At 40.1% G+C, this 24,016-nt stretch overlaps 1 protein-coding gene across 8 annotated transcripts in view; it reads left to right on the forward strand.

Annotated features, from left to right (window-relative positions):
* Nucleotides 1-24,016, forward strand: part of Scgdelta (sarcoglycan delta) — a 192,522-nt gene that overhangs the window by 92,836 nt on the left and 75,670 nt on the right. The gene's annotated exons all lie outside the window — the stretch shown is intronic.

Raw genomic sequence — 24,016 nt, forward strand, 5'->3', positions numbered from 1 at the left:
GAATAGCGAGCTGGTCGGGCCGTACCGGGATCAAACAATCGTCGCGAATTAGCAGCGAGAGGAGATGGTAGAAATGGAAAGGCGACGGCGACGGCGACGACGACGGCGACGACGACGACGACGACGACGACGACACGTAAAAGGAAGAGTAGGGGGATGGGAAGGAGGAGGATGAGGACAACGGATGTGGGAGAATAAAAGCGTACGAGGAAAAAAAGAAGATGTGGAATAAAAAAATATGTAACTCGTTGACACGGGTGATCCCGCGAGACTGGAATGCGATTATGCAGTCAAATGAGATTGTGGCATATGCATGAGCTCTTTCTCTCCCTTTCACAAAACCCCCTACCAACAAGAGGTCTTTCTTCTCGATTCTCTCGTAGATCCCTTCCGCACGGTTTCCATTTTTTCAAATTCGTCTTGTCTCATCCCATTAGTTTTCTTGCGACGATTTAAATATATGTATTTACGTACAAAGATTTTTAAACTTTTAATGACTCACGACGGTATCGTTAAGAATTCGATGATCGATATGACAAGATATCTTCTTGTGGATAATTGATCGAATCGGAATGTCAAAGCAACTACGACTCGTCTACAAAGTTTTTCTCTCTTAATCCCGCATTCCAGAAAATCTTAGCATTGAGATTGCGAGTCTTAAGATGCTTTTACTTTCTCCGGTATATTCGGCGGCGTTTCTTTTCGCCGAAGAAACCATTGAGGGTTCTTTTTTAAGCTCCTTACGACGAGTTCTACTCTCAGGAATTCTATTTCGAAAAATCGCTCGACCGGACTTATCAGCTTCTTTCGATGGATTTTCCAAGTACAGAGAGAGAGAGAGAGAGAGAGAGAGAGAGAGAGAGAGAGAGAGAGAAAGAAAGAAAGAGGACATAATTAGTCCAACTTCAAGAAAAGCGAGCAATTGACCAGAGAAATATTCCGTCCAGCTTGAATATCGTAGATTGTTTCTTTTCTTTTCTCAACAACACTATTTTTTCTTTTAACTAAAGTCGCTCAAAAATCCAATCGTAGTATAAGAATTTGATGAAGGATGAATATAGTTTGGTAACGAAAATGGAACAAAATTAATATATAAACGATTTTTTCCCGTATTCCTTCAAAACTGTTGGGGAATTAGATCGATCTTTAAATTTCTCCGGTTTGTACTTACAGAGAAGAATAGTGGACGAGAATCGTAAAGGAAAAGGGGTAAGAGAGAGAAAGAAAGAGAACGATTGCATTTGTTATCACGCGAAGAGAAAGATAGCGGGAAGAGTCAGTGGAGTTCGTCGCATAGGCGCTCCTTCATTACGGTGATGTATCATTACGTCAGACTTATGCCGTAGCCTAACGTCGCTCGAGCTCCACCTTATATCTCGCGTTATTTTATATTTATACGTTCTACGTCTTAGTAATTCATGGGGTTTCGAGCACGTTTCTTCCAGCAACCGACGGCTGCAAGTTTCGTTGCTCTTCTATTCGAAATATTTCTACGTTCGTCGCAACTTTATTATTTTCTTTTCAGAAACATTCGATTTCATTTTTCCGTTCGTACATAATACGAATTACTTGGAAATATGTATATATATATATATATATATACACTTGGTGACGTCGGATGACCCTGAACAATCGTGTTCGTTGGAATCGAGAATGTCATGATTTTATTTCAGGCGTGTGATATCTTTAGAAAAGGTTAAGAGGTCGTCGCGTATCACGAGACAATGCGTTCAATCCTTGAAATTTTAAATCATTCCCAGGGGGTGGTATTATCCTCTGTAACTGCTTTAGAGGATAAAGAATACGCGAGAAATAATAGGAGGGTGGAAATTTGAAATTTATGAAAAAGTAGGTCGTAACCGTTAAGTATCTATTCGGAGAAGAGGACTTATTGTTAATGCTCAAGCATTGGATTTCTACAATTATGTATACGTTTCAAAATCGACGTCGCAAAAACGTTAACGATATTCGACGATTTTCTACGCGTGATCTAGCTTATCTACTTTCAAACACGTTAGAACGTTTCTCGCTTTAAGTAGAATCTTCAAACAGTTATCATCGAAGTCTCCGGCGTATACTCCTCCGGGAATCAGGATTCCGAATACCTAGACTTTGTCCGTGGTAATGTTCGCAATTTTGGGAATTTCTCTCGATCAGAACATATACGTAGGTACACGCATGAAGTCTAGAAGCTCGGGAAGCCATTGCGATTTCTATGAAATGACTCGACTGCGAGCGCATTATCCTAACTGAGACCCTCACTGGCTTCCTATCCTCTTTCTCTTCTACAATCAAGAAGATTCTCTCTCTCTCTCTCTCTCTCTCTCTTTCTCTCTCTATTGCTACGGAATCTCTCGAAGGTGTCTTTAGTATCCATTGGTCTAGCAAGTCTTCAGATAAATACAGGGAAAGAGAGAGAGACTCTCTTGGATGTTCACGGTATCGAAAAGCCACGAGATCGAATTTGAGGAGCTTCATAGGTTGACCTTCGCCACAATCTTCGACCAATTCGATATTCCAACGATATCGTTAGGAAACGCGCGATAATCCAGCTGTAAAGTAAGATTCCATGAGTATTATCTTCGCATTTATGACCTTTATTCTCTCTCTCTCTCTCTCTCTCTCTCTCTCTCGCTCCCTCTTTCTCTTTGATCCAATCGTTCCATTTATATTCCAAGACGTATATTCGGTCCGAATAGTCGGCCCGAATCAAAGCTGTCTACCGGAAAGAAGACGTAAAACGTTGAAGATGCGTTTTAAGCGCGGGGACACTCCAAGAGCATAATTACTACTCCGCTTAACCTACATTTTCTAGTGTAAATTCTTACTGGGATAAAGAAAGACAGAGAAAGGAAGATTGAAGTAATCTCGTGTCCTTCAAGCGATGACATCAAAGGGCAAAGAAAAGGAAGAGATGAAAAAGGAATCGATTCGAGCATAGGAAGAGTTGGAAGGAAAAGAAAAAAGTAAAAAATAATTTCACAGTTTTCGTAGGATGGTGAGAAAAAGCACGTTTTGTAGATCGAAGAAAATAGAAGGATAAATCGGTGCAGAGTATAAAGAGGGAATACCAATAGCGGTTAAATCCGTAGCGAGGCCCGATGCCGAGGGTAAATTTACGATCAGCATCGAAGCGTTATTATGTCGAGCGTTCGATGTTAGCCAGCACCTCTACGTGCTTGAATATAGACCGCGACAAAATTTACGGTACTTCGTGGATAGCCACCACCACCGATCCTCACTGGACGAACCTATCGACTCGTTGTTTCATTTCGATTGCCAGCTTATATCTCTATTTTAATTACCTCTATATCTTCTATCTTTCGTTTTCACCGATGGTAGTTTCATCGAATTTCGAATAAACAAGATAAAGTCGTTCTTTTCCCATCCACGAATGGACAGGTTGAAAAATCGAACGTGATCGAGGGAAATGGAAAACTTGCTTTCTCGAAGCTTGAAAAATATAATAGTGGATTAGTACTCCCGTGTAATTATTGCCGAAACACGAGTACCTACTTGTTTATGTATCAAAGGAAGGGAGAAGGTCACGAAAGGGTTGTTTGGTAAGTTTGCTTAGTTGATTGCACGCGGATTCGCACGGACCCTTACCTCTCTCTCTCTCTCTCTCTCTCTCTCTCTCTATCCCTTTCGCGTTTTCTTTGTTATCTTTCTTTCTCAAGTTTCCTTTTTAAAAAGCCCCTTTTCATTATTTTCACTCAACCTCTAAAAAAAAATTTTAGGCGAGAGAACGAGCGCAGACTTTTTGCGATACCATTCCCCAAGTATAATACGTTGGAGTCTGACAAAACATTATTCTTCGAGTGTTTTAATTACTTCTCTCAATATGGAACGCGCGTGTTTGTTCGTTCATTCGTCCGTCAGTCCTATGATGCGATCCTTTCCCTTTTCCTTCTCTTATTATTTTTCTCATTTTTCCTTTGTGCAACATTTTTTTTACCCCCTCCCCCACTCCCCTTAGCAAACACAAGTAAACGCAATATCAACCAACGCAAATATTTTAATAGATATAATATAACGTTAAAACTGATGGAAAATCCACCGAGATCAGGGATTCGTTGAAATAACGAATATTTGATATAATATAGACAAAATTTAGCTTTAAGGAAAATATCGATTGAAATCTTTTTTTTTTTTCTATATCGTTTTTACATACGATCTAAATATTACGAATAACTGAAATTTATATTCTAGCGTTACGTAATAACACGAATCGAATAAAATAATTCTAACAACTTGCAACGGCGAAATAAGCTGGTAAAGAAGGTGCGCGATGACAGAAGTTTACTGCTGATGGAGTTACATCTTCTTCGATTTCAGTTTTACGGTCAAATGACGAAGCCAAAGTTCGTCTTTTGCGTTTGCCATTTCTCGAATATATCGTTCCTTGATTCGAGTCATTCCGTTCTCATCATCCCCTTCTCTAAACTACTATCAGCTCTTCTCTCAGATAACCATTTTCGATCGGTCGAATCGTGGTACCCGCGGCATTGCCAGCCGGTAGCTAATTTTCCGCGCGAACTAGCGCCGCGAAATACCAACCAAAAAATACTAGTACGATGAGGCTCACCTATTAGCGCAACGCCGAGCGATTTTTAATTATAACAAGGCGAGAGCACCAGACTTGGCCGGTAATAGAGGACACCCTGAATCGTTAATTTAATCGGCCACCGTGTAGTCGTGTAATTCAGGCTCGTATTAACGGGGCGCCAGCTTGGCAATAATTTCGTAATGTAAACAAGACTGTTTTGTGCTAATATTATATCACCCACACTTATATCTCGTTCCATCTTTCTCTCACTTCTTGGTATAGGTATATTCTTTTAAAGAGACGTACTAAGTAAAAAAAAAAAGCTTATAATAGTATTAAAAAGTAGAAGAAGAAGGACTCGTGGATCTTCTTGAAATAAATAAAGTCAATGAGCTTTTCGTCGGCGCTTTTGCAAGTTAAGGTATCGATTAAAAAGACGAGGGAAAACGTCGTGAAACGGACTTAACAGTTTTAACGCGACGCGAGTTTCATCTACCGATTACGAGGAGAGTTTAGAATAGCCAAGCGTAAAAAGGTTCGAGAGCGCGTTCCTACCTTATCGGACAATATTTATGCATTAGCGAAAGAGAGAAGGGAGTCGTAAAGTTTGGCCGACAGGCGGGAAAAGTTTGGTCTCGCGGTGGGTGATTAACGCGGTTAATTTGTTGCAATTTGACCCGACTACCAGCACCCTCGATTCAGAACTACTGGCTCGCACTGCCCTCGCCCTTCTCGCTGCTCATCTTCTCTCTCTCTCTCTCTCTCTCTCTCTCTCTCTCTCTCTCTCTCTCTCTCTCTCTCTAGGGTGGCTTAGCCAGCGTTCCACCTTCGTCGTTGGCCAGAACGTTCCTAAATAATTTACGAGGTGTAATTGTAATTTTGTCCCGACGAGCAAGCAGGAGACACACACCGGCTCGTCTCTCTAACTCATTGCGAGTGGATCGACGGCTATGGATAAACGGACCAACTCGAATTGACATCCCGATTTTCGGTTCGTCGACGGTGATACCACGAGACCGAGGATCGACGTACCATAGATAGAGGAGAAGTAGGAGGTGAATGGCCAGCGTCGATACGATTGGTTCTGTCCTAAAGCCGATGATCGAACGTTCCGTTCTCGCAGTTGTTGTCTGGATTTCCGTCTACGTATAGCACGCTCGAAAGACGAGAGCAGTTGCTTGCCTTTGTGCTCGAACGATCACTTGGAAAATGGCCTTCTTTTGCGTAAAGCTCAGTTTTTGACCATCGAAAGATCGAAAAGTTTCCTTTTCCTCTTTTTCTTTTCTTTTTTCTTTTTGTTTTCATTCGAAGAAACGTATCTGTTAAAAATGTATCCCTCTCTTTTGGTTTTTCTCGTTGAATTTCGATTAGGAACGTCAATCAAAATTCTTAACATCGCCGAAAAGATATCGCACGAAGAAAGAAAATTTACGATTAGAATTGTCCCGGAAAATCGGACTTTATTCGATGCGCGAGTTTTCCCTTAGGACACGGCACGAAGAAAAAGCGATACGATATGTGGGAGCGCGTCGAAATACGTTTTAAATCCCGCTGAAATCGTCGCATCGATCACGATGAAATTCCTATTGAAAAACCTTGCACATCGTACAACTGTGACATTCGGATATTCGGAGATATCACGAGATTCTTGTTTTAAACTTGTCTTTCTGGATTGTCAGTCGTATAAAAAGTATCGGTTCGATAAAACGTACGTCGTAGATATGGTTTCTAATTGATTAAAACAATTAAGAAAAATGCTATTTGAGTTATTAAATCAAACTTTCTGACATCAAAGTATTCGTTAAAAGTTCTAGATGACATCGAAGCTCGGTAATTATTTCCAAAGCTCCACTCTTTTTCAATCCGCGAAAATGAAAGAGGAGAACCGTTTTCATTCGTCGAGTTGTACGCTCTGATGTTTGTTATTTATTTTTCATTTTTTTCTTTTTCTCCCTTTCTTATCGGGAAAAATAGAAAAATTTTGCGATGGTACAAAAGGGAATTTTTTAAATATAAAAAGGACAAGCGACGACTCGTGCTGCATTTAATTTTTTCGATAAAAGTTATTGTTGGAAAGCGTTTTAATAAGAGAAACAAATTTTCTACTTTCCTATTATCCTGTCAAGGAAAAAGAAAGGTAGAGATACGTCCTTTGCAACGACCACGACGATTTTTCTAATATTATAAGCGGAGACAAGTAGAGCGCGAAAAGTCGGACAGGTTTAACCAGCATCGTGCAAAACTCCGTGGAGTATAACCTCGGACGTGAGATTTTTCATCCGAGATCTTAGAGAGAACTCGGTGGGATCTCTAATTGCGAAACATTAATCCCCGCGTTCCAATTTCTGCTGGCGAAACGGCGGAAGCATAAAGACGAGGTACTGTCCCTCGAGAATCCGCCTCCGCTCGAAGCCGAGGTCCGAACTGAAACGATGCGAGGATATACGCGATGGAAACTATATAGGGGGTGTCCCGTGTTGAAATTACCTAACCCCAAACATCTCTATTCTCAACGAAAATACGACTAAATTATTCAGGCATGCAGAAGCCGAGAGGTTTCCACGAAAACATATACAACAATTCGTATAAAATGTATGTTTCCGTTTCTAGAAAGCGTACGTACTCGTATATCGAGATCGACTCTTCCTCTTTAATTCCGTTTCTCTTCCAATTTCTCCGTTACAATTTGATTTCATTTAGATTTTTATTCTATCAACGATCATTTTCACCGTTAGCTATTACGTTTATTTCACTTTCGATGAACGACAAAGGTCTCTTTCTGTTAATCGATCGTTCAATGGATCCATCCATTAAGAATGCTACGCCACGAAATGCAAAGCAAAAGCAGAATCTCTAATTTTCCAGTACTGCCGCTGCGGGGATTTGGCTTTTCGTCGAAATCCAAGAGTGACAAGCGAGAGAAACTCCGTACTGCATCGAGACAAGTTCGTCCTGGTCAGAATCGGAAAAGCTTTCCTATACGTTTGGTATATATCTACTATGTAGGTACCTACTACTGTATATACGGATGGAGTTTGTTCAGGAATAGGACATGGAAGAGGAAACGAAGAGAGAGAGAGAGAGAGAGAGAGAGAGAGAGAGAGAGAGGGAGAAAGGGAGGAAGGGAGGTTCGCTTTTCGACTCGAAGGATGATTCGTCTCGCTCGTGACTAATAACGAAAGTGCTTCACCGTTTCTCCATTGGACTGTTTTGCTTCGAGTAATCGGCTTATTTGATTAAACTTAAGATTTGAAAATGACGCTTCGACGATGAAAGATAATGAAAAGATGTCTCGAAGATGGAAAGAGGATCGCTGAGTGGTCTTTTTTAACAGTACGATGTAAGAAAGTGTAAAATGAGAAAAATGGTAAGAATGTCTGTCAATTCAAAACAAGGAGCGTTCTCTATCTATTTCACGCATCCTTTCCCGTATAAAATTAACTATCAACCAAAGACGCTCTGGTTCGTCTTGACATCATTGCGAGTAAACGCTTCTTTACTCGGTATTCCAATGAAAAGCTTTAATATCGCTCGGGAAGAAAGCTTCGTCCTTCTTCGAGGAAACGTCGTTTCCTCATTCGAGATATATTCTCAAATTGGCTCTCTCGCTTTCTCCCTCACTCTCACTCTCGTACCTTTTCCTCTTTTCTTTTGTAGAACACTTTCAAGCGATAAGTTTAAAGCAACGAGCTATTCAGTGATTCTAGTAGCAGATAAAAATTTTCAGTTATATAGTACTCTCGAGTAACGTAAGCTTTGAGGATCATCGTCAGCTAAAAGAAAGAATAATCGCGTAAGAGAAACGACCAACAATAAGTTCGTATTGTCCTTAGATGAAAGAAAGAGAGAGGGATTGGGGCCGGGGATGGGGGTACGGAAGAGAGATGATCCTTAACGCGTAACTCGATACACTGTGCGTGTGCTCAAAGTATGACCTGCACGAAGACAGTCACTTAATCCGTTTAATCCGGCTTACGAGATACGGCCTGTTATCGCGAAATCCTTCTCTGGTATTACTTACGCCGCTATCGGTCGTAGCAAAAGTCTTCGTAGCCCGTGCTCATAGTAGGTGCATAGGAAGAAGTAAAACAAGGATAGAATAAAGGGAGTGAGAGAAGGGAACAGTTGCGCGAGTAACTCGACTCCAAACTTTAGGCAGTCCGACTTTGCCGGTAGATCCGGTAGTAGTCCGCCGAAAAATAAATGGAAGATTGCGATATGCTTTGGAACGATGCCAAATGTTAATAGAATGTACCTACCTACCTGCGCGTGGTTGCACGTCGTAAGCTCGGAAGACTTATTTCGAGAGGAAGAATTTTTATTTAACATTGAGCACACGGACTATCAATGAACAATATTTTTTCTTTCGTTATCAAAGCGATATTTGTAAATATTTCAAGCGAAATATTTAAATTTAAATTACTTAAATCTAAAGGAAATTGCGTGGAATAATTAGAAATGGCGCGTCAAACTTGTTGACCAGCAAAAAGCTCGAATTTGCGGGATAGAGTCAATTTGATAGTCACAGAGCTGAGAGATCCACAGGTTCGGGTGTCGTAAAGCTTAGAGCTTGCAAGTCCGTAAGATGGGCATTAGCATGCATAGGTTGGTCCAACGCATTTAACCACCCCCGCGTCTTTCTACTCTCTATTCCCATCCCTTCCTCTTTCATCCTACTTTCCTCCCCGAGGGTGTACTCTACCTCGGAGGTGGGCCAAACGGCACGAGAGTGTGCTGGGGGATCGGTGAAAGAGGTAAATTTTCAAAAGGAATTCGACACGGCGATGACGTCGCGATAGCGAATACCGATTTGAACATTCGCATTTTTTTCTCTCGTTCAAGTATCTAACGCTATATCGTGATTGATTCTTATTACGCTAGAAATAATATATCCTGTACTTTGTTCTCTCGAAATAATCATTATTTCGCTCGACTAATGGTTCAGCTCGTTATTATTTCTAAAAAGGGCGTTCCCTTGTCGTACGACGAGCCTCTCTCGTTGACTTTCTCGTCAGACGGTAAAAATATTGTACAAGACGAAAAGCGGCCAAGAGAGCTGGGACAGGTATAAAAAGGCGAAAGAAAGAACGTTGTATATCGTTGTAAATTCGCTGTATCACTCTTTAAGTGTGCGAAAGAATACGCGAAATAATCTTGAGTAAAAAATTAAAAGAGAGTAAAAGTAAGGAAAGGATCTTGGACGAGCTCGTTGCGATACATTAAATTAATCGATTTCCAATATCGATGTCGGTAATTTCCTTTATTCGGGTCACGATAGCGTTGGACGTTTCGATACTAAATCAAATTATCCATTAATAATGAAGAAATCTCTCCTCTTATAATTCGATCAATAAATTCTCGGTATTAGTTGCGCTACAAAAATACGCATGAATAGTCGTCTTCTTGTTAGTTTCTCCGTTCTCGATTATTCGCGACGCCGTCCGTGATAAGTAGAAACGAGCGAGAGAGAGAGAGAGGAGAGGTAGAAACAGAGTGACTATTAGAATAGTGGGAGGTACCCGAATGGTGTTTCGGTAAATGCGAGTCGGGTAACATGTGCGAGATAATCCAAAACTGTTCCCAACGGTGCCGTCTTAACCCAATTTCAGTCGTATCTATCCTAAGGCTGACCTGTTATGCACCATTTCGGCTGTTCTCCTCGAAACGTCGTCGTACACCTTCCTTGTTCGTATACACCACAGCCATATCTTACATTATGCTTCCTTTCATCACTTCTACCCATCCATAGATAGACCTTCCAACCGTAACGGCACTATGAATCTTAGCTGGCTAACCGCTTAATTATCGAACGCGTATCTATTTCTTCCTATTCTTTTTTTGTTCCGTTTGTAACTACGTTACTGCTATAACTCAAATACAATTAGCGCTATTCGAAGTTGTCTTTTCCTTCTTCTTCCTCTTCTTCTTCCTCTTCTTCTTCTTCCTCTTCTTCTTCTTCTTCTTCTTCTTCTTCTTCTTCTTCTTCTTCTTCTTCTTCTTCTTCTTCTTCTTCTTCTTCTTCTTCTTCTTCTTCTTCTTGTCGACTTAGTCTTCAACTAAGGGCCGATTAAAGGAGAAGGAGAGATAAGGAGTAAGCTGAGGATCAGAAGGAAACATTTTCCCTTTCTATTTGGGATAATAAAGAGAGACGTAAGTACGAAAAAAGTCCTTTCAATTTTATTGCAGTACTTATTAATTAATATTCAATTTTCAATGTTCATTTTTTGTTTGAATTTTGATTTTATATTTATGAAGATAGATATATTTTCGTTTATTATTACATTCGTGAGCGAACTGATATTGAAAAGTTTGAAGAGATTATTGAGAAGCCCCATCGTGAACGTTGATAGCGTCTATCTTCTATACACACACACACACACACAGAGAGAGAGAGAGAGGGAGAGAGCTACTCCTTCACTGTGCTATAATTTTTCGACCAGATGATAGAGAACAGAGCTCACGGAAGCAGCTATCGTTTTCCCGACAAAGCCTTTTATTCTTGAATCTGGTGTGGTCCTGTCGAGCACCGGTAGCTGCAACGATATCGTCTAAGCTGACGCTCGAGAACCATAAAGCAAAATTATGTGTATATCCGTGTGCGTTTTCACAAAAGTACATTGCCTAGAAAGATACCTGACGACAAAAGAGACTCAGGATAAGCTAAGCGTTTGACAAACCAGAGATTTTCTCTTTCGTTGAAAACGTTAGAAACTTTGCCATTTCACCTAAGATAAAAATAATAGAACATATTTTCCGGATACGTTGACTTCTTCATTAAATTTTGACGGATGAAAAACACTTTGTGTCACTGATATTAATTGAAGGTTAAAAATCGTTCAGGAAGACTGTGAGTAATTGGTAAATCGATTTTACGAAAGAGCAATACTTAGAAGAAATAGATGAAATATGACCTAGAAAGAATTCTTTCGTTCGACCGTTCTATGGTGGTTCTATGAAGATAACAAGATGATAAGCAAAGCTAATGTAATTTTTTAAGAGTGGTTTCCCTTACATGCTCGTTATATTAGAGCATTTCTATAATGAATCCATGTACCTATTTTTACAATGATCGCAGAAGAGATCGTTAGTTTAAAGCTCAAAAGAGTTTTTTTAAATAGAAATGTCATAATAAAGAGGAAAATAGAGAGAGAGAGAGAGAGAGAGAGAGAGAAACAGAGCGAAAGAGCAGGAGGGAGAGAAGAAGAGGAAAGAGGAGAGATGAGCAAAGTTTCGACGTTGTTAGGGGACTCTAAGCGTGATATAAGGAAGGAGACATTATTAGGCAGTTGTTATGAGTCCCCACAGGTACATACGCGCGTGTTCCCGCGAGCGGAGACGCGTGGATTGCGCTTTTAACTCGACGTGCACGTGTATTCGGATGGTCGTGCATGCGAAGCGAGACGGGTATGCTAATAACGGCTCGGATCCAAGTGGGCCCCGTACACAGAATCGCACTCACATTACGAACTTCAACGCCCGAATAATTTCGCTATTAACGTTTTCGACTACGAGCCGGGCGGATACGTTTCTCCGTCATTTCGTGGGATACATTCTCCGATTTCACTTTGAAAAACGAGACTTCTTTGACCGAAATTTTTTCCTTCGAGTTATTCGACAATTATTCACAATCGGGTTATCCTGAAGTTTCTATTCAAATTAGTTTATCATAAAGGCTAATTCATTCCTTCTGCCTTCATTCGTTGTTATCGTTAACCTTTATATCCAGTTGTATACACCCTATACGTACAAGATTACAAGACACTCGTTGGAAAATGTTGCTTTGAGAGTAGTAGCGAAATGATAATAATAGAATGTACAGCATAAAATCGTCGCTTTTATCTCTCAAACGAAATACTTTTCGACTTCAAATGCACCTACACAGCTCGTCAAGAAGTTAAATCGAAATGTAGTTCCGCTCTCGCGGCCGGAGAATACCTAGTACATATGTATGTATGCGAAACGTAGAACGCAGCGGGATTGCAAACGGCCATTTAAACGCCTTTTCCAAGGGCGTTTAAATAAAAAAGAACACATGACTCTTTAATCGATGATTCTGCAAAACGAACGAGGCTGAAGGCTCGCAATGATGATCGTAGTGGACGTTCGATTTGTCAAGCCATTTGACGAGCGGAAATTCCTTCTTCCGGTCTACTAATGCCTTTCCAACGAAGATAAGTTGGTTCTCTTTCGTCCGTTCCCAGATACAAATAAGCTTTTAAATTTTCTTTATATTATCATTTTATATATACAGCCCTTTTATTCGTAACGCTTTTATAAGTAAGTACTTCCTCTTTCGATATCCTTTTAATACGATTGGAATCGAATGTGTCAATATTAATCGTTTCTTCGTGACTCACGCACAGTCCTATAATTGTAGCGACGAAAATTCTATACATAGTATCATTCGTCTTGTAATATACCTTTGCGACCAATTTGCATGGAGTCTGAGAGTAGAGCCTTTCTTTCTGCAGAGATCAAAGAATAACGAAAAGATCTTCGTTCTCTCGAAGGATCATTTTCCATGATGAGACACTACGGGGATTAAAGTTAAGGGAAAAGAGAAAGGATATTACGAAAGGGAACAATGTTTTTTTAAAGATTTCTTGGTTTAAGCCCACTTTAGTCCGTTTTAAAATCTTATTATTGTTGGTTCGTCGTTTCCTCCCAACGAACCCGCTTAATGTTCGAAAATGTTAGAAAAAGGATTTTTCAAGATCTGACGTAAGTGCGGAATTATATATTTTCACCATTGTTTAGTAACAATACTTTATTCCTTCTATTTATGAAAATAGTTGTAAATTAGAAGTCTCGAGCTAATATATCTCGTCTTACATATCGCATTATGCAAAATAAAAAATTTCGCTTTATATTTGATCTACCTTCGTTCGTTATAACATCGAGAGGAATATAACATCTTGTTTGTTAAGCGTATCAGGAGAATCAAAATGTTAAAGAAAACTAACATTTTTTTTTATTTTTCAACGGCCTTGATGCAAAAAGGGTAAAAAGGCAAGAACCGGAACTCGGATATAATTAAAGTAATTACTAAGTTCTCTTTCTCCGTTTTTTTTCTCTTCTCTCTTGCTGGTTTATAGAGAAGTGACTTGTTCGAAAGACTTCTCGACAACTTTTACCACGTGTTTTTATTCGTATGTGTTCTATACGAGTATGGTTATATAAGTGCACATATGCAACCTACGATATCGCAATTAAAGCGAAGAAACCACGCTTAACGTTGCTATTAAAATAACGATGGTTAGTTGGACACAAATAGGCGCATTATCGTCCTTCTGCAGGTGCCTGCTTCATTTGTGATATTCGAAGAACAGGCCGATACAAGAAGAAAACATTTTCCACTTGTATGCAGCATCATATAAATCTTATTTTTCGTTAATTACGATGGCGTTAGAAATACGAGCTCGTCGAGATTATGCCTAGAGAGAGCGTGCGAGAGAGAGAAAGAGAGAGAGAAAGAGAGAATATAACGCAATCTTCTTCCGGTTCTCTTTTTGTATTTGGTAAATTTCGTAGCCGGTGCATGCCTCGACTCGCGTTGAACAATTCACCGGCCGACTTCATTTCGGCATCCAAAGTAGAAATTAATTATGTGGGATAATCTAGAGTGTTGGAGCTAGCAACATGAATATGAGTTGCTCCTTTTCAATTTTCAAAAGCTCATATAGCGCCTGTGTGTAGCAATAACTGTAAAAGTACCAGTGTACCTAAGTGACAAAGTGTGAGAATGAACATTATATCAGTGACATTGAATATCCAAATAAATTAAGGTTCACCTAATTTATCATAGCGTGCAGCACAAAAGGATGACAAAAATTATGCATTAACCTGTTTACATATTTTTAAAAATATTTTCATTATTTTCACATTTTTTTTTCCATATATTAAACTATATATCGCCACATTTTCTTTTCATAAAAATTTTACATAATAAATTAATATACAAATAACTATCGAAAACATTTAGATTCTTTGGTACACGTTATTTATAGCCGGAGAAAATTGTCGTTAGTGCTCCCTCTTTTAACAAATACGCATGGTATTTTCTTTAGGAAGTAGGCTGTAAAAATCTTGCTGAACAATTTCTTTCACTTGCGTCACGTTCTCCTTTCGTTTCCTTCTCTTCGCGCATACGTATTACTTTCAAAACTGTTTTCCGTAACATCTTATCTCATCTCTTGTTCCATCTTTTAAATATTTCCCTTGATACCACACCATACTTTATACGTATTATTTCCTTTCTCTTTATTCACACCTGTCTATAGCACGAGTTACTTTGGTTTGTTCTTCTCTTTTTGTTCTCTCTCAACTTTAATTCTTTCCTTGTTGGCCTTTTCTTTTATACGCTTGATTTTTTTTTCTTTTTTTTTTTTTTTTTTTTTTTTATTTCTTTTATTTCCCCTATATTTCTTCTCGTCGTTTATATCGATTTTTAAATAATCGCAGAACGCGCGCATAGGAAAACCCGAAAAGAGGGAGAAAATTAGTGAGAAAGAGAAAGAGGAAGGTAGAAAGAAAGAGAGAGTACCGATTTGCATGCGCCGACAATCGTATCTAATTGCACCGTTCTTCGCCCTCTTTTTCTTTTTTCTCTCTTCCTTTCTCTCTTGGTCCGTTAGTTTATTATTCTTTCTCGTTTTTTCCTTTTATTTCGTGCGCTCGATATTTCGCAAGACGACTCATCTAATTCAAAGGAATAAAAAAAGGTCGGGGGGCGGGGGGGCAGGGGTGCTGGTCGGGCTCGTCAAGGGTAACGAGCCACAAGGGAAAAAGCGTCGACGACAATGCCACGAGGATTCTCGCGAAACGAATCCACGCAATTTCGAAATAAGCAGCTTGCCGTGTCGCCATAAAGAAGGAAGAAAGGTTAGAGGTGGATACAGACACGTAGATGAAATCAAAGATAAACGCCGGGTAATTGCAGTTTAAGATGGTACTTGAGAGTTGAGAGAGAGAGAGAGAGAGAGTGAACGAAGGAACGTGACAAAGGACGTTAACAAGGGACAGGAGCATTTTTTCTAGACGACCAAGATTAACAAACGTGATAGAATTTTCTTAAGATTGTACAATTTTGATAAAATTTATTTTTTTTTTTTCACGCTTAGGAAGATTTTCGTTATGGTTTGAAAAAGAGTGTTACTATGAGATCAAATCAAAATAAAATTTTAAGAGTTTCAGGCGGTAATATTTTGATGAGATTTGACTAATTTAATTTTGGATAGGATATACGGGTGTTAAATTTGAAGAGCTTCGTGAGAGATAATTTTTAATGAGATTTGACTAATTTGATTTCCAATAGGAAGTACGGATATAAGGGAAAGGGACTAGACTAACTAAAGTCGAAAACTTCTTTCACGTCGCTTTTTACGTATTAACTATTCGTTAGTAGCACGAGTACACGTTGGCACCCTCATTAGCGACCACTGCGTATAAGCAGCGATGCGGGGTAACGAATTACCGAGTGCTCGCAGCTGCAAAGCAAATTGCATGAAAACTACAGGTACCAGTACGCTTTGCGCCGAACCATTTTGTCTTACTATTGCCACCACTGTTAAACGCATGTTAATGTTGTCGCCAGAAGTTTGACTTTCGGGGCTTTGTCCCTTACTTTCTTTGTTTTTTCTTTTTTCAAAGATGCCAAACCATTTTTCTTTTCTTCTTTTCTTTTTGTATATATATATATATGTGTGTGTGTGTGTGTATGTGTGTATACTTTAAGAATCGTTGTGCGATCAACTCGTCCGAAAAAAGAAGGAAGAGTTTGGCATCTTAATTAATAATAATTAATAATATCCAGACAATCGAGATGTTACATTAATTCCGGTTCAATGGTCTCCCGTCCGATTCTCTTCGCCTAGTTTGCATTATTCCATAGGGGTTCGACTATAATTCTTTTGCCAATAGATTACAGTGCAAATATGGCATCCAACGATATCAAGATAACCGTGGGAATGACATAGTTGGTGGTATTAGCTAAATGCAATTGAATACTAGTGGATATATGTTAATAATCGAATAGTCAAATATTTTTCTGATGAAAGATCCATTTTTCATTTTTTGGCATAGAAAAAAAAAAAGGTTAGAAGGACAGAAGACGACAGAAGACGTAGATCTTCGATCTACGATTTCTCTTTCCGTTTTTATCGGAAGCATTCTTACCGTTTACTTTTAACCTCGCTAAAGCAGATAAGAGAGAAAGCGATATTCAGGTAAAAGAAAAGATCGACATCGGAGTAGTTCCTCTCCTTTTCCTAGGAAAAGAGTTTTCGCTCGAAAGAATTTGAGTCCTCAAGCTTATTTTTGGTCCTCTCGCTCTCTCGAGCTTTCTCCGTGTGACTGCCATGGAGGAATCGAGGAGGAAAGCGGTGGACTGTGAGAAGAGAGGAATCGGGATTCGAAGCTTTTACGTATCGACGAAGGGTAAATCTTTTCCTTGTAAATGTGTCTCTAACATACGAAAACTCTCAAGGACGCGTTAGCATTAGGTGTGAATCGTGCTTGCTTCCATCTTTTCACCTTATGCGTTTCGTCTATCCTTTACGACAATTTAGAACGGATTGGCCTATCTCTTGAAATCGAAATCCCGATTGATCGGCTACGGTTCCTAAGTATAGGAAAAATGGTAAGCGAAGTTGGGGGTGTGTGTTCTGGCGATGGTATCGGAAAAAAAAGCTTGTCTTCGACGGAACCGTGCCAAGTGGTTCGTCGTAGCGTGCCAACTTCTACTGCGGAGAGTACATCGAGCTAGGTTTCGAGCATGAGCCAAGGCATGAGATAGGAAATGGTATTAGGTGCTTCCTAACGCGTATGCGGGAGGACCTGTCTCCTAGGTAGCTTCGAGACGACCGACGTACTAGGAGGAGGAGCAAGGGCCATCGCTAGTGTTTCCCCAAAATATGTAGCGTGCATGAGGGTTCCGTGTGTACGTCGGAGTGTGTATCAGAGGTCGGTGCCCGTCCAGTGGCCGTCCGATGAGCGTTCGGTCGACTCTGTTGGCGTTACTCCTACACATGGCATAGCTTTCACGCACACCGAAGACGTGTGCTTGTGTTCGAAGTGCTAGCAATTTCCCCTTCCTTGTACACATCGTCGAGGAAACCAGACTATGGCAGTGCGGACCCCACGTATCCTACTCCGGTTTACCGTGCGTACATACGAAAGATGTAAGGGCGTGTCTGTATTGTGTGCGTATGTATCTATATGGATTGTGTTTGCTCTCTCTCTCTCTCTCTCTCTTACGTACTTGTACGCACGGGTGCGCTACTCGTAGCGGTTAACCCATCTAGTAGGGTGTGAATGGAGTGCTTCGTGGAAACTACACGATGTCGGACACCCCTCTTAGACTTACAGGAAAACCGGGAACGGTTTTCGTCTTATTTACCGGGTGTATTGGGAGAAATGGAAAGTATATCCCACAAAAATTCACTTTGGATATAAATATTTCAATCTTAGAGGAAGGAAGGAATTTCCATGGAAAAAGAATGACATTGGTTTGATGAGAAAAGAGAGATAGAGAGACTAGGAGAAGAAGGTCTATTCGAAAAAATACTCCGACGATGCATAAACTCTCAAGGCGACGGCAGTAAAGTCGAAGTAAGAGGAAAACCGCCAACTGTGATCCTCCTAGGAGTGACCTCCTCTTTATATTCCACGTAGCGAGCGCTGATGCAAGCCTTTCCCTTCGTTCGTCGTTCTCTAACCATTTTTATCTTTCTCTTTTTCTGTTTTTCTTCTCAACGTCGCAACGACTCGCGATCTTGCTTTACCTAAACGTAAATTGAGCATCTTCACGACGCTCATCGATTTTTCTTCCCTTTTTCTCTTCCTTTACTATTTACTCCTTCTACGATCGTAGTTATTTCTCCTTTTATTTCTATACTGTTACAATCGAGATAAAATCGAGATAGTTGTTGAATCGAAAGTCGTTACAAGTAATAAATCTACAATTAACAATAAATCAATAATATTGAGTTTCTACAAGTTGGTAAAATATCTTGAAAATCTAACTCAATCGAAACGTAGTTCTTGCCGATTGATACTCTCTTGAAAGAGAGAAGCTAATGACTCGATCGAAAGAAAGCGTGAAATAGGAAAAGAGGAAGAGACTGACGCGATTTTGACATGGCAAGCATATCTAAAAGAATAGTGCTTGCACGCGCCATTCATGCGGCAAATTAATCGTCTCGCTTGCCAAAAATCCATTACGCTCTTACTGCGCTACCTTCCTCGTCGCTTCGACCCTCTCGTATTCAACCCCTCTTCCCGTCGTTGATGTCGTAGCCCCAGGAACGTTAAACGAGAAATAAAAAAAGCGGTGAACGCGGCGGCGGAACGGAGGGCTAGGAAAAACACTCGCGAATAATGCCGCGATGCGAAATGCACGGTTCACCGCGCATAATTACGAGTGCACGACACGACGGCGTACCCCTCAGAGTTCTGGAATTATTGCGGGGCCAAAACGAGCACGGCCTCTACCATCACCGCCGCCATGGCGTATCTAAACGAGAGAGGCAAAAATGCGGAAGAGAGAAAGCTCCGGTGGAAAAAAGTAAACGAGAGGGAGAGAGAGAGAGAGAGAGAGAGAGAGAATACGTGGCGGGGAAAGTAGAAGGAGGTAAAACAGGCAAATAATAATATCCGAGGCTTTTGAGTCCCTGAAGAATTAGCCAAGGCACTTGAGAAGCTATGCAGTTAAAATCTAATAACAGGGTAGTTTCTTTATTCATCCTTCGTCCTTCCTTTCCCACTCTTTTTATTTCTCTCTTACATTCTGTCCTTGTTTCTAGCCTATTGCTCAACGTTTTTCTCTCGCTCAGTCCTGCCCTTCCTCATTTTCGTTTTCCTGTTACACTTTTCTCTCTACTTCTTTCCTTCTACAATAATATCCTTACACTTTCTCTTCGCTATGGGAAATCTTGACTCAGTCTTTCGACCGAAATTCAAGCGCACCAACACACCGACGGCTGGGTAATTATTTTGTTATTCCTTGTAATTTCGCACGAAAGCAAAAAAAGAAGCTAATATCGCTTTAAGATCCTCTTTTTACTTCTTACTTTTTACTTGCGTATATGTATCTTATTAGAAAGGTTCATATATTTTTTCATATAGTTTCCGCTTACGGATCGCAAGGCTATTGAAAAAATAAAAAAAAATAAAAGAATTCTTTCCTTAATCTCGAGCGATAAAAAAGAAAAGCAAATATTCATACCGGCATATTTATTTGAAAAAAAAAAAAATAATAAAAAAATAAAAAAAAGGAAAAAAGAGAAAAAAATCGCAGTTGACCAAAGCTTTGATTCGCGACTACCGAGCTTTTTTTGAAGATACCTCGAGTATATTCAGCTACTCGCTTTACTAGGGAATGAATATTAAAAAAACGAACATCAAGGTAGCCGCCACTGAATAAAGACGGTCCTTTCACCAGTAGAGAAGCCATCGTTCATCTATCATAAATTCATAAAACTTGCACGCAAGTAAAATTAACATCTTTTCTTATGAAGAATCGACGATATAGAATACAATGGTTTATTTCCATTGTCAAAATGAATTTGTTAAATGATTTGTATTCTTTGACGGGTCAATGAATTTTGGTACTCAACTACGGTACGATTAGCCGAATACGGTTTTGGCACGTCATTGAGTCTCGCGTTTGATTTCATCGGAGAAATGCCGTTTTGTTGGTCAAGGTACGGGCCAGCTAGTTCGACTAACGAAGCACCCACGCGGAGAGTGAGAAATTAGAGAGGTTTAACGGTGGCCACAATGCGGCAGCCCGCGCTCTAAGTGATCATGGATTAGCTCGCAGGAGGAAAGCTAGATCGTCAGGGGCGATATAGCGAGGGTGGTGCTACCGACAGGGAAAGGGGCTTGCTTGGCAAAACCATGCGCTAGCCGACTAATTACCGTAGTACGGTCCTCGATTTTGCTCTAACTAGATCGCGGCTAGCTTCGCCGATGATCGTTACGACCATCCGCTGCTTGCTAAGTATACATTCGATCTTTCCTCTCTCTCTCTCTCTCTCTCTCTCTCTCTCTGCATCTCTATCGTAGGCATATATGCTAGGTGGATGAAAATATTAAAAGGGAACATCCCGAGAAATTACTTACTTTGATAATTTTTATATGATTTTTTTTCTAATGGTTAATTGACTACACTATCTTCCATTAAAGGCTAAAGACGAGATTTAGGTAGGAATAACTCGTTAGATTTTTCTCAAGCTATCCCTTTAACGTTAGTAATTAACGCGATTTTTTTACAACACGAATCGATTCGGCGAAATTGTGTTCGTGTAAAAGTGGATGCTGGATAAAAAAAGAGGGAGAAGAGCTGGCGGGGAGAATAGTATGGAGAGGAAGGAAAGAGGGAGATTATCGCCTCTTATTTGGAAAGCCTGTGAAATGACTGGAACGGTGCTAGTTAAGCAAGTACTCGGAGTGCTCTTCGTTTCCTGACACGAGGCATCCCCCTCGGAAGATGTTTATGCCGTGAGAGGATGCTTTAATCGAGTTGAAGAGGCGACTCGAGTAACCCAATTAAGTCTCTCTTCCGTTACTTCTACGCTTTCCTCAATACCCTCTTACCATCGTACGCTTACCCCTCCATCCGTTTCCCTTCTTTCCTTCCTTCCTTCCTTCCTTTTGCCTCCGTCTCGACTAATGTCGCGGGACATTTGAGGCGGCTACATAAACATCGTTCCGTCTCTTTAACCGTACCGCAAGGATTTTCACGACTCTCGAAGGAGATCGCTTGCCCAAGCGCATTTTGATACCACGATTTTCTCGTCAAAGGTAAAACCGACGACTATGCTTTATCTGCGACTTGATATGCTAAATCTATTTACTTTTTCCCCGAGTTTATTCTCAAATCGTGTTACAAGAGTAACGAAAAAAAGGTGCAATATAATATTATATATGTCATATATATGAGTATCATTAAAATAAGCGATAATTAATAAAGATAATATTTTCGCGCTTTTCTTTATAGATTTAAATCGTTCTCGTCGTCAATTTCCCATCGATTACGATACGAAATAACGAATATGAGAATATTAAAGAGCGAGATTTCCGATATAAAGTCATTAAAACAATTTCCTTATGAAGTTGTCTTCTTTCGATTATACTTATGTATTATATTCTTGTCTGTTTTTTTTTTTTTTTCTTTTTTTCTATTGTAATATAATCGAAAAAATTGAATTCTTTTTTATAGGAATACGAGCAAATATCAAAGTACTTTTTATCAGAGTAATGGACTCTCCGGCCGAAGATATCGACTCTTTCCTTTTCTTCAAACTCGTCGAACTACTTCAGGAATGCAAAAGTCACGCGTGACTTATGACGTTCTAGGAAAAACTTTCTGTATTTCTTGACGAGCATCGGTATACGTGTGCACGTATATATCTATAGCTACAGTCCACACCGTTATACGACATATTTGAAAGTATTCTCACACTTTAAACGAATCGTTTGAGCTTCTCTCATTATGCGAACTGAGCGTCGAAAAATGTCCCGTTTTCTTGTTCCCGTTGGAAATACTAAAGAGAATCTCGCATACGAAATACCTTTATTCTTTTCACCAAAACAAACAATATCTTGATCGTTTTACCATGAACGACGATAAACACTTTGTACAACTAAGTCATTATTATTATACGTTTTTCTTTGGTTCTCTTTAATTTACATCGTAATAAAAAGTGCATACGCTTTTATCAATGATAAAAGCAAATAACAAATAGTTTAAACACGTAAAACCGTAAATATATGTCAACGAGAAAGTTGAAAAAAAAGAAAGAAAAAAAAAAAAACATTACATATATGCGTGGAATTTTTGTTGCAAAAGTTAAATAACGCGCGTAGTCGAGTAGTCACTTAAATAACTCGACGCGGTACGTTCTTTAAAGCAACGAGTTATACAACACTGGCGGGCAAGTGGGGTAGAGAAGGAAGGGAAGGTACACACTTTTACCTCATCTCGTTCGGAGGGTCGAGCTCCGATCGATAATCGATCCTCGGTGGACTCCTCGATATCGTTATATCGCACGCCAGCGGAAAAATGAGTTGCCGCGAGAAGGTGTATCGTAAAGAAAAATTATAGTCAAGCTTACGTGTTTCGGTCGCGTCACAAACAACGCCGCGAAATTAATCCTAAAGGGATGAAGAAAATTTGATCGTACCATCAAACTTGGAAGCGTTAGCCCCATTGGAAATAACACGCTCGATAAGTATCGTCTTACGGACGATATCGTTTAAACGTCCATCGTGTTTTCGAAGCCGCGAAAAACTATTCTTTCCTTCCTTCCTTCCTTCCTTCCTTCCTTCCTCCGGCTGCGAGTGACGGACGAAAGGAACGTTCTTATTCTTTTATTTTTTTTATTATTATTTTCTTTTCTCTTTCGTTTCCGACGCCGACGCTTCGAAATTGCTTTTCCATTCGGTTTTAAATATGCTCGAGGAGTAGGAGAAAAAGCTCGTTATATAAATTTTTCCAATAACGCTTCTATTATAGTTTTACGTGGCATAAACATTATCAGTGGTGGATTCGAACGAGCATTTGACGTCTATATAAACGATGGATAAGGGGGGAACGAGTGCTCTTTACGCTCTACGAGCTCGCTCTTATGGCGTCAAATTGAAATTTCATTGTATCGGACGGATCGAAAATCAATGATCCGAAAAAATGCAAGGGTGATTTTCCCAAAAGGGGACATCGTACAACGATGAAAGGGCATGACCGCTTAATGACAGACGGTACTGTCGCGTAACGTGGCGATCGTCTAACGAAGAGTTAAGTTTAAAATCAGAAAATAATGCAGGTTCTTGGACGGTAGAGTTAAGGGAATCGCTGGTAATTGCTGTAAAAAAGATATGATTATAGGAGACTCCTTGCGAGGGTCACCGGTAACATAAATGCGTTTAGGCTTGACTCTCTCTTTCTCTCTCATTTATGCATTTTTCTTTTCTCATTCTTTTTTTTTTTCTCCTCTTCTCTTTTCATTTAGCTCGTTTCAACGTATGCTCGTATACACGAACACTCACATCCTCATAGACGTAGTTCGTCTCGTTTCATGCTTTCTGTACCCTTTCTTACCCTTTCATACTCACGTTTTCTCTCTCTCTCTCTTTCTCTCTCTCTGTCTCTCCCTCTATCTCTCTCTCCTCTCTTTCTTTTACATTCTCTTCTCTCAGGCGCGGCAAGCATTAAAGCCAAGAGGGACGATTTGTTGCCTCGCCGGAGTTATGGCTAATAAACTACGCACGCGAATATAACGCCTCGAGTGTATCGAGCGTGGAGAAGGGAGAAGATACGACGGAACGAAGAAGAGAGAAGAAAGAGAGAGAGAGAGAGAGAGAGAGAGAGAGAGAGAGAGAGAGGGAGGGAGAGAGAGAAAGCACTCAAAGGGTGTAAAAGGGTGAAGGATAGATGCAAGACCGCCTACGCCGACAGCACCACCACCA

This window comes from Vespa mandarinia, chromosome 20 (genome assembly GCF_050613455.1).
Source record: "Vespa mandarinia isolate Hongniang chromosome 20, ASM5061345v1, whole genome shotgun sequence".
In the NCBI taxonomy this organism is placed as follows: Eukaryota; Metazoa; Arthropoda; class Insecta; order Hymenoptera; family Vespidae; genus Vespa; species Vespa mandarinia.